Below are 12,151 nucleotides of genomic sequence, written 5' to 3' on the forward strand. Positions count from 1 at the left end.
TATGGGAAATGAATCAAACAAGCCAGAAGTACACCCAGAAATCACTGTTTGGTTAGTTAAAGTGACTTCTGGAATGGTGAAACAAATTTGGGAAATGACTCTCTGGCACTGAAAAGTTCACGTGTTTCAGATTGGTTCTTTAACATGCTGTGGCAGCTCAGGTAGAAAGGCCAGGCTTTGGCTGGCAGTAGCAGGTGGCAGCAGCTGTAACTGTTTTCCTTAATGGTAATCAACCAGTCAGATCTCAACAGGAGAGACCGAGCCCTAGAGTAGCGCAATTCTGTTGCTGGGAAGGGGAACATGCACGTTGGCCATGACTGCATTTTATCTGCTGCACCTCCTGGGCAATGGCATTGGCATTGAGTGACTCACCTTCATAGGTATTGGTGTGCAACAAGCCTACTTTGCACCGTGGAGGGGAGTAGCAGACAGCACGATGCCATATACGTTGCCTCGCCAATCACTTTCAATGTGCTTTTATGTACAATGTGCGCAGTTCCATGTGAACACCAAAGTCTTTCCAGATCTGTAATCACAAGGACTAATCTGTTTAAAGCCCGGGCTCTCTTCCTTTTCTCTATTAAGACTGTGGCTTTGGCTGCAGTTTAACTTCTTGTCCATCCTTCAATTCTTTTAGTTGGAAAATGGAGACTGGGCAACTTATCTGGTCTCCCATTTTCATTCGTAAAAGCTAGGGAAAAGAAAGAGTGTCTTCCCTCATTCCTTTACAGTCCCATTTACTGAACCAAAGGGACTCACCACTCCCACTCTGAATCTCACTGCGGTGGACTCTTTTTGGAAGGAGAGGAATCACTGGCATTAGAGTCTATGAGTGAAACATGACACTGACTCCCCTGTTGATGGGCGGCATGGCAGCACCCCCAACATTTCTCTGCCAGTACTTTACTACGTTTTCTCGTATGTGTGAATCAGTAGCATGTCCCAGTGCCAAGTTCAGCTAGACTGAGTGCCAACCACAAAGGAGCATGGTCATGTTGTATTAGGGCATTTTTTCTGGGAAAAGAGGTGGTGGAACTCAGTGGGTTGCCCTCAGAGAAAATGGTCACATGGCTGGTGGCCCCGCCCCCTGATCTCCAGACAGAGGGGAGTTGAGATTGCCCTCCACGCCGCTCCAGCAATCTAAACTCCCCTCTGTCTGGAGATCAGGGGGCGGGACCACCAGCCATGTGACCATTTTCAAGAGGTTCCGGAACTCCGTTCCACTGCGTTCCAGCTGAAAAAAAGTCCTATGTTGTATGCATGGTCTACTCTGGACAAAAACACAGAAACTGTTAAAGAACAACAGGCTTTCAAGGGCAGAAGGCATGAAGTTTAGTTCCAATCACAGTTCTAGCGGGTCTCTGCATTGTGACAATGGGTCCACTGTGACAAGAAATCTGATGCTGAGATTAAGGCCTTTACGGAAACACTTAGTTCTTAATTTTGAAGTTTAGGAAGAGCTCTACAATGTTTTTTCCAGACATTTCTGGATTTCAAAAATCAGAGCTGAGGATGGAGCTTTGTCAGATCCACATCAACAGCCAACAGCTAGTCCTAGATCATATTAATAATCTGGAATGATTATTCAGGAATGACTGGAATCCCGAAACAGCAATGTGCATTGGGTGAAGCCAGGAGCAGGGCATTTGTAATTGACAGTGCCCCTTCTCCCATCATTCACTAGTGGCAGGAGAGGGGCCCTTTGAAATGCCCCGTGCCTGGCTTAACCCAATGTGCATCAGGTGAAGCCGGGAGCAGGGCATTTGTAATTGATAGCGCCCCTTCTCCCATCGTTTACCAGTGGCAGGAGAGGGGCACTTTGAAATGCCTGCAGGAAGCGCCTGTTCCTGTGCCACTCACAAGTGAGTGACACAGAAAGGGGTGCTTTAAATTTCCACTGACAGGTGGGGAAGCTCTGCCTGTCAGCTGAACCAAGCCCCATGGGAAGCATCTGTTTCCATGCTGTTTGCAAGCAAGCGACATTGAAATGGGTGCTTTAAACTTGCTTTACAGATCGGGTCAGATTTGGATGTTTATTCCAAATGAAAATCCCAAATTGCACATTGTGGTTTTTGGTTAAGTGGGAATAGAGCCTTATTTTCCACAACCCACCCACTCCCCTTGAAAATAACAGCATTGCATGCTCACCCACCCAACATGCACCTTGACACTTTCCCCCAAGCATTCTTCACGGTCTATAAAGAGCAAAGCCCATTGTTGTGTGTGTGGTTAAACTCAGTGGGTCAATGATTTAGAGGGAGGACTGTGTTCCATGTAATTTTGGTACTGTTATGTGAAAAAATAGAGCCTAACATGCCCCAGAGCCTTGTTTCCCCAATCACCTTTGAAAAGAACAGTGTGCATGTGAGCATACACAGCCAACACCTGCCTTGTGTGGGCACAATAGGCTGAAACTCATTAGACTGAAAAAGTTCAAACGGATCAGATCTAAGCTGGCAGCAACACAACCAGAACAAAACTATAATGGAATGGAGTTTGTTTTGAAACCCAGATTCAAAACTGAAATGGACTTTTTTTCAATGCGCACCCCAAGGTACAACTCAGAAGTGACAGAGAATAGCTCTAGGAATCGCTGGTTTCCAGCCTTCCTGCCAGTTACCAGGCTTGGCTTGGCAGCCCTAGACACTACAACTCTACTGTGCAAAATTTACACACACAAAAAGAACCTGGATAGAAATAAATCTTTGTAACATGACTGCCTTACTTAGGTTCTATTCCTTTGTCAATACCTAATCCCAGTTGGCCAGACTCTGCACCATGGAGCAAGGGATCAACTCCCTTCCAAAACAGCCTCAGGCCTTTGTGAAAGAGAGGCTTCCCTGAGACCTCCAGACTGCTCTTTCTTTAACCTAGGATCATGACACAGATATAGACGGGTAGTAGGGTGGCTGGCAGGATTCCCAGATGCTCATGAATGGTGGGGAAACTCCCAGTAGTTTGTCCTTGTGACCCCCAATTGCTGACAATCAGTGGGAGATGGCAAGCAGCCTGGCAATTGCTCTCCACTGGTAAGCAACCTGAGAAACGCATGGTGTACATGCTCCCAGCAAGTGTGCAGTATCACATCTGGAAGGGACATTGTTGCATTGGACATAGCAGAACTCCTGCTAGATTTGCTGGTCCCCCAGTGATGGTGGGGGATCCCCCACTCCCTGTCTCCTCCCCCCACCACTACTCATCTGGCAGGTAGGGGAAAGGGGGCAGGAACAGGCCTCCTGGAGTGTGCTCCCAGCACAGTGCAATGTCACTCCCAGGGATAACGTCATCACACAGGCTAATTCAGCCCATTTGAGGACCCAAATCAACTCAGCATGAGGCCCAGGAGCATTCCCAGGGGCTGTGTGATGACATTACTCCCAGAAATGACATCATCAACCCACAATGGGAGCACACACATGCTTCACATTCTCGTGAGCACATTCAAGTGGTAAGTGCTGTCCCCCCCACACTTCCATGGGGAGGATAAGTAAACCTGGCAACCCTAGCTCTTGAGCTTCATGCAAGGCCAATTTGAGCCCCAAAGAGGCTGATGTTTAAAGAAGAAGGGGCACCAGTAAATGCCTGGACCTCCCCTCCCACTGGTTGCTAGGGAGATCTGGTAACCCTAGTTGCCACTGCCACTGCTGATAGTGGAGGAAGCCATTGCCACACATATAAAGCATGTGACATAGAACACGTGGGAATGAGGGGAGCCTACCTGCATGAAATGTGCAGAAGTCACGTCACCTCCTGACAGATGGGTGCTTTCAAGTATGGGTTCTATGGGGCTTGCAAAAACTTGCAAGACAGTTGTAAGTTAAGAAATTCCTTGAAATCAAATTCTTTCAACAGTCAGAACAGCACAACTAGATTTTTATAACCAAACACATAGTTGCAACAGAAACTTGCCACAAATACTGCTTTTGAATTCAGCCAAGTAACTCATTGTCTCTAGGCACAACTTCAGGGGAAGCAACATCCAACCTTTCAGGTCCATCAAGTGCCAGAGTCTCTTGATTCAAGTTCTCTTGATTATAGAAACAAACTGGAATTAGAAATTAGACATTTCAAATTAGAAATCACATTCCTCCAATAATAATATGATTCTAGTAATAATACCAAACTAAATATAACACACACACACACTTTTTACTCATTAATTTTCTCATATAATAGGTTTACAGTTACCTTATTCAAGGTGATAAGAGCACATACAATTTTTTCAATCCCCCCACCAACGAGCTCCCCAGCAACCAGCTGCTCAGCTCTAGACCCTGAGTGTGCCCTACTGGGCTAAACCAACTAGTTCATAGGAGAACACAAGCTGGGGGGGAGTGCCAAAAACCCTGCTCCTTCTCTCCCACTTCCCAACCAGGGCCTGGGACTGGTCCTCTTCTTACTTCCCTCTCCACACTTTCGGGAGGGGGAAGATTGGGGAGGAGCCCGTTTCCAAGGCTGTTTCATATGGGTAGAAATAAGGGGAGGAAGGACAAAGGGTATTATTGTTGGAGTCTGCTACAGACCACCTGACCAGCGAGAAGAAATGGATGCTGCCCTCTTTGAACAGATTGGTAGAGTATCCAGACATCAGAACCTTGTAATTATGGGTGATTTCAACTTCCCCGATGTGTGCTGGGAGACAGGCTCAGCAGTGTCATGAATCACGCAATTTCCTGGCCTGCCTGGTCGATAACTTCCTTTTTCAAAAGGTGGAGAAAGCTACAAGGGGCTCGGCCATACTAGACTTGATATTAACCAACAGGGAAGAATTGGTAGATGAGATGAAAGTGGTGGGGACCTTAGGGGAAAGTGACCATGTCCTCCTTGAATTCCAGTTGCTGTGGGGGGCCAAGGAAGTTCGTAGCCAGACTTGTAGGTTAGATTTTCATAGGGCCAACTTCGATGAACTCAGAGGCTTGATGAGAGTCATTCCGTGGGGGAGTGTGCTAGAAGGGAAAGGAGCGAGTGAAGGGTGGGCTCTTCTCAAACATGAGCTTTTGCAAGCTCAAGCCCTCACTATCCCAGCAAGACGGGAACATGGCAAGGGCTCCAAGAAACCGATGTGGATGTACAGAGAGCTCCAGAATAAGCTAAGGGAGAAAAAGGAAATGTTCAGGAAATGGAGAGGACAGACCTCTAAAGAGGAGTATATACTAGGTACTGCAGATCAGCCATCAGAGAGGCCAAAGCTCTGTAAGCATCTGAAGGACCACTCAGTGATCCAGGGAAGTCAGCATGGTTTTGTTCCTAACAGATCTTGCCAGACCAACCTGGTTTCCTTCTTTGATCGAGTGACCAGCTTACTGGATCGGCGGAACTCTGTTGACGTGATTTATCTGGATTTCAGTAAAGCTTATGATAAGGACCCCTATGACATTCAGATGGGGAAACTGGAAGACTGTGGACTGGACTATAGGACAGTTCGGTGGATAGGGAACTGGTTAGAGGATCGCACCCAAAGAGTGGTGGTCAACAACATTTCATCAGATTGGAGGGAGTTGTCCAGTGAGGTTCCGCAGGGCTCGGTTTTGGGCCCGGTACTTTTCAATATTTTTATCAATGATCTGGATGAAGGAGTGGAAGGGCTGCTCATTAAATTTGCTGATGATACCAAATTGGGAGGAGTAGCAAACACCCAAGAAGATAGAGTTAAAATTCAACAAGACCTGAATACTTTGGAGAAGTGGGCAGCTGTGAATAGGATGCAATTCAACAAAGACAAGTGCACAGTATTACATCTGGGCCACAAAAATGGGAAGCACAAATACTGGATGGGGGATACACTTCTGGGCAGTAGTATATGTGAAAGGGATCTTGGGGTAAGAGTGGACTGTAAACTGAATATGAGCAGTCAGTGTGATGCAGTGGCAAAAAAGGCTAATTCAATCTTGGGTTGTATCAAAGGGGCCATAGAGTCGAAATTGCAGGAGGTCATAGCCCCTCTCTATACTGCCTTGGTCAGGCCACACCTGGAGTATTGTGTGCAGTTCTGGAGGCCTCACTTCAAAAAGCATGTGGACCAAATCGAGAGGGTGCAGAGGAGAGCGACGAGAATGATCAGGGGTCTGGAGACTGAGCCCTACGAGGTAAGGCTGAGGGCCTTGGGAATGTTTAGTTTGGAGAAGAGGAGATTGAGGTGGGACATGATGGCTCTCTTTAAATATTTGAAAGGCTGTCATTTGGAGGAGGGCAAGGAGCTGTTCCAGTTGGCAGCAGAGGGTAGGACGTGAAGCAATGGGCTTAAATTACATGCACAAAGGTACCGGCTGGATATTAGGAAAAACTTTTTCACGGTCAGAGTAGTTCAAAAGTGGAATCAGCTGCCTAGGGAGGTGGTGAGCTCCCCCTCACTGGCAGTTTTCAAGAAGAGGCTGGATGAATACTTGTCAGAGATGCTTTAGGCTGATCCTGCACTGGGCAGGGGGTTGGACTAGATGGTCTGTATGGCCCATTCCAACTCTATGATTCTATGATGCTATGATAAGTTACATCATCACACTGGCTCCAGGGCACACATGCACTTCACACATGCACAAAAAAAGACCTCATGCCTGGCACAAGTTAAGTGCCAGGAACTCCACGCTCCCAACAGGAGGTGAGACGTACCTGGCAACCCTCAGAACATAGGCTGTTGAGAAGAGCAAAGCAACTATTTCCTTTGCTTACGTACATGTAAGTATGTACGTAGTTACTTGTTCACTGTAACCTTGGTGGGCGGTGGAGCATGAGGGCTGTTTGTTTTCTACTGGGCAAGGAGAGTAGGGAGAATCCTCTTAGAAGTCCTTATTCTTGCTCCAAGCAACTGTTATATAGCTGGAAAGGCCTCAGTTGAAGAAGCTGCAAGAGCAAGTTCTGTTTGACTTTGCTGCTGAGCTCATTTATTCTAGTGCAGACCTTTCCTGCAGGCCTCTCTTTGCTGAACTCATGTCCTGGACAGAAGGTTGGCGCCCAGACTTTTTTTTTTTTATTGGAACTGATTGCTTCTGCTGTGGGCACTCCTAGTCTGCTGGCTGAATACACTCCCTGGGAAGAAACTGGCCTTGAGATCTGCTCTTCAGATTGGTGGCCTGGAACTCAGGAAATGGAGTACAAGAAAGATCAATATGCATAGCTGTGTTTGTCTGTAGCAGTAGAAAAGAGTAAGAGTTCCATATCCAGCATTGTAAGTTCTGTTTATCTGTTACAATGAATATAGTTCTGCTTATACCACCGTGTGTGAGAGTGGAGTATTATAAGACAGGAGACCCTAGACCATGAACTCATCCTTGATTCCAACACCTGGGTTACACTAGGAACTTCTAAGGGTCTTGAAGTTCAGGGGCTACATCATATTTGACTCCACCATCATAATGACATTGGGAAGGACAACTTGCACTAGAACATAGGTCTGCTGCCACTTACAAAGCACTGTGTGACCAAAGGCCCCCCATACACTGAGGATCTGATGCACTTTCAGAGGACAACCAATGAACTCAGCTCATTCTGGGCACCAAACATCTAGTAGGTTGCAGGTTATTCACAATTGTTGACCCATTTTCATTTTGGTTTCTGTAGCCCCACCATCCCACGTCATCTATATGTTGCCATTAAGGAAGATCAGCTAGAAAGTTGGATCCTACCACCTTTTCCATTGGTGAAAGGAGAAGTAGGGGCCACTTTCTCCCTCCCAAGAAACTAAGCCAGTGACTGGGACTAGCGTGGACAAAAGCCATGGGGACAGGGATTACAGTGAGGAGGCAAATCATGTAAGATTGAATGGGAAGGGTAGTAAGAGCCAACCCAGGACTTCCAGAAGTTGCAGTCATTTAAGTGATTTGTTTTTGTTTTCCACCTTAATAGTACTGCTCTCAAGGGCAAGGTAGAAATTTCATTAAACAGCATCACTCTCTCTTTAGTCCTTTTCCCAACTTAATATATGCCACTCACTTGCACATCTACAGTTGAATAAAGTAAAATTGGGTGTGCTCTTGGTTCACATAGCTGCATATCCTTCCTTGATTAATGCTAATGAAGGGTCAAGTGCAAATGATTAGGGCTTGATTAGTTCCCATCAAGCTGAATAAGCCTATGATAATACCAACACACCTCAGAGAGCGGCGCTAAGCTGACAGAACCCAAGGAACCCATCCAATCAACACAACAGGGATGGGCAATTTATTGGGCCTCTCATTTTCTTTGATGTCAGCTAATTACTCGTTCAGTTTTCTCACAGTCCAAGAGATGCATTCAAAGTCTGATCATTCGTCCCCATTGTTCAAAGAGAAGAAACAACAACACCCTTTTGAACAACATTTCCTAGCGGTTGAGAGGGGCAGATCGGCCATTTAATGTACAGGGAAACTTCCAGGTGGGCCACTACCCCAGAATGGTGCCGGCAGCCAAATCCCAGCACCTCTCCTGGGGCCTCCCGGGGCCGCCCAGGGCTCAGGCTGTTCATTTGTCATTGGTTTCAGCTCACCATTTGTCTCCTCCTGCACAGGTCCCATTTTGTGGGATGACGAGGGAGCCGCTAAATTCAGTGGCCCCTGAAGTGCTGGCTTGTTCCAGGGCCATCTTCACTTTCCAGTCCACTCCTGGTGGTTGCACTGCTTTTTCTACAGCAGCAATATCATACTGGAGTTAGAGAGGCCATTTGCGGACCAAGATGACTAATCTTTAGATTAACATTGCAATTATTCAGGCAGGTAGCCATGTTAGTGTACAGTAGAAGAGCAAGATTCAGGTCCAGCAGCACCTTAAAGACCAACTAGATTTGCTGGGTATGAGCTTTTGAGAATCAAAGCTCCTTTCATCAAATATAAGGAGTAGGAAAAGATAGGAGTCTTTATAATCCAGGCAGAGTGCAAGAGGGGTATTGTAAATTAGAGAATCAAGAAGCTAGCTATAATGCATGTTGTAGTTAGCTTGACAGAGCAGGGGTGCAAAGTGCAGAAAATTAGCATCTGTAATACATGAAAAATCCTATTCCCTGATTCAACTTGGGGTGGGGGTGGGAGGGCGGTTATTGTTCCAAATTCGCAATAAACTGAATTTCAGCAATCTTGTGTTGTAATTTTTCTTTGAGGTTTCTCTGCTTAGTAACTGCTACTCTTAAATATGTGATGGAATGTCCTGGAAGATGAAAATGTTCTTTCCCTGGGTTTTGAATGTTGTAATTTTTGATATCAGATTTATGTCATTTTATTCTTGTGTGAAGAGACTGACCTGTTTGTCCATTATAGAGAGCTGAAGGGCATGGCGGACACTTGATGTAGCATTGGAAGACGAACAACTGAATGAGTCTGAGATGGTATAGCTGGTGTTGTTAGGTCTGGTAATGATGTTGTTGGAGAGAATATGGAGGCAGAGTTGGCATTTTGGTTTATTGCAGGCTTGGTCCCAGAGTCTGTATGCATGTTAGGAAGTGCATTGTTGTGAGTGAAGAGTTGTTTAGGGTTGGGGGTGGGCTGTCTGCGGGCAAGAAGTATTTACCGCCCAATGCCTGTGAGAGAGCAGTATTGTTGTCCAGCATAGGTTGCAGTTCATTAATGATGCGTTGAACCGGTTTGAGCTGAGAGCTGTATGTGACCACCAGTGGTGTTCTATTGTTCTTTTGTTTGGGCTTATCTTGTAGCAGGTCATTCCTTGGTATCACTCTCCCTTTGCTGATATGTTTTCTTACTACATCCAGTGTGTATTGTAATTCCAGAAATCTCTGTTGTAGATCACACAGGTGAGAATCTCTGTCAAAGGCACTGAAGCAGATGCAGGAGTATCATTTAGGATGAATGTAGACAATGGATTGTTTGCTTCTTTGGGATGAGGATTGTTTGATGACTGGGATGGTAACTGGAGGTGTGGGGGATCAGTAGGTTTTTCGTATAAAGTGTTTTTTGTTTCTGTCCGAGGGGCGGCAGCGCCGCGCCCTCGGACTCAACGACCCCCACCCCCTCCGACGCCCTTGCCCCCGGCGATACCCACCAGCAGCCCCCAGAGTCGGCTGGGAGACGCGCCGGGAGGGGCGCCAGCAGGGCCGCGGAGTCACCATCTGGCCCGGAGGGACGTCCCACCTCCCCGGCGGAGCTGACGGCTGCGGCCGCCGACCCACTGCAGCCAGGGACCCGGCGCTGAGCGGCAAACGGCCAGAGAAGGAGGAGGCCGTCGACCCGGGCGAGCCCGTGGCCCCGGCGGCCGAGGCGCACACAGATGGAGCGCTGCAGCCATGGGGCTGGCCATTGGGGGGGAAAGGGGCCAGGAGCGGGGCAAGGAGGAAGAGGGGCGGGAGCAGGGGCAAAACGGCCAATGGGGCCAGGACAGATGGGGCCGAAGGATGTGGCCGCGCCTAGCTCAGGTGGTGGGAATGACAGCCCTCACCTATAGGATCCCCCCATCCGACCACCGGGGATCCAGCAGGGACCCGCCAGGGGCGTCCCGCTCTGACCCGCCACCGCCACCACCGCCAGGGGGCGCCCTCCCGCCTGACAAAGTGGTGGAGAATGTGGGCACGGTTCCCGCTGTGAGACGACCCGTGCCACGCCTACCCACCCCACCTGGGTGGTCCCGGTCCCGGAGCTACTTGTGGCCACCCGCCTTCAGGCCGCCCTTGCCGGGAACATCTCTACCGACTCTGGAGCCTATGGATCAGGCGGCTGCTGGGGCCGCTGCTGCCACTGGGCCTACCAACCCACCGGCCGCGGATCTGAGCCAGCTGGGCCAATGGATGGCGGAGCAGCAGGTGCGACTCCTACGGGACCTGACGGCACAACAGCAGGAGTCCCAGGCCACCCTCCTACGCGGGCTGGCCCAAGCTCTGGGCAGCGGACCTGCTGGCCCGCCGCTCGGCCCGAGCCGCGGGGCCCCCTTTCATTTGACGAAGCTGGGTGATGCGGATGAGATTGACGCCTATCTGGAGGCATTCAAATGGACCACCAAGGCCGCCCAGTGGCCTCAGGCCCAGTGGGCCTTCATCCTCGGCCCCTACCTGACGGGTGAGGCCCAAGCGGTGCTGTGGGCCCTGCCCAAAGAAGAGAGCGCTGATTACCAGGCGCTGAAGGCGGCCATCCTCGACCGCTACGAGGTGACCCCGGACTCCTACCGCCTGAAGTTCCGCGCTATACCCTACTGGAAGGTTGACCGGCCTCGGGTCCTAGTCAGCGCCCTTCGCGACACTGCCCACCACTGGCTACGGCCCACGACAGAAGGCGAGAAGGGAATCGTAGACCAGGTGGTCTTGTAACAGCTACTGAATATTCTCCTGCCGAAGGCCCGCCAGTGGGTGGCGTGCAGCCGGCCGGCGAACTTGAAGGAGGCCACGGCGCTGCTCGAGAACTTCACGACAGCTGCGGACCCCCGAGAGCCGCCCCGCGACTCCGGCGGCGGGGGCCGGCCTAACGGCCCGGGACTCCGGGGCCCTGAAGCCCCCTGACTGGGGAGGGCACGGCCGGGCAACAGAGAGGGCCCGGGCAGCTCCAACCGACCAGCCCCATCGGCGACCCCACGGGAGGGGGCGTGGGGTCGCCCTCCGCCAGGCCCCAGCCGGGAAGTCGCTCCGAAGACTCCGCAGGAGGGCGAAGACCGGGGGCCATGCTTCAAGTGCGGCCAGCGAGGCCACTACATATGCGACTGCCCGCTGATGGAATGTGACTCGGGCTGGGAAGAGGCGTTCCCAGCCACAACCCCGCCTCCCCGCCCTCCGCCACTGCTGATCCTGGTGGAAGTGGCTGGCCGGCGGCTCTCGGCGTTCCTGGACAGCGGCAGCTCGGTGTCCATGATATGCACCCGGCTGCTCCCCGCGGGGCTGCCAGTTGTCCAGACCGCCACGGTGGCCTGCTTCCATGGCCACTCGGAGACCTACCCTGTGGTTCGTGTTCCCCTAACATGCCGGGGGCAGACCTGGGAAGTGGAGTTGACCAGGGTCACCGCCCTCCCCTACCCTGTGCTTCTAGGCCGAGATGCTCCCGAGTTCCACCAGCACCTACAGGTCGCCCGAGGCCCCGAAGAGGCCCTCTCAGGGGAGGCTGTGGACCCCAGAGAGCCGCCCCGCGTCTCCGGCGGCGGGGGCTGGCCTAACAGTCCAGGACTCTGGGGCCCTGAAGCCCCCCGACCGGGGGGGGCACAGCTGGGCAACAGAGAGGGCCCGGGCAGCTCCAACCGACCAGCCCCATCGGCGACC

Source organism: Eublepharis macularius, chromosome 15 (assembly GCF_028583425.1).
Source record: "Eublepharis macularius isolate TG4126 chromosome 15, MPM_Emac_v1.0, whole genome shotgun sequence".
Taxonomy (NCBI): domain Eukaryota; kingdom Metazoa; phylum Chordata; class Lepidosauria; order Squamata; family Eublepharidae; genus Eublepharis; species Eublepharis macularius.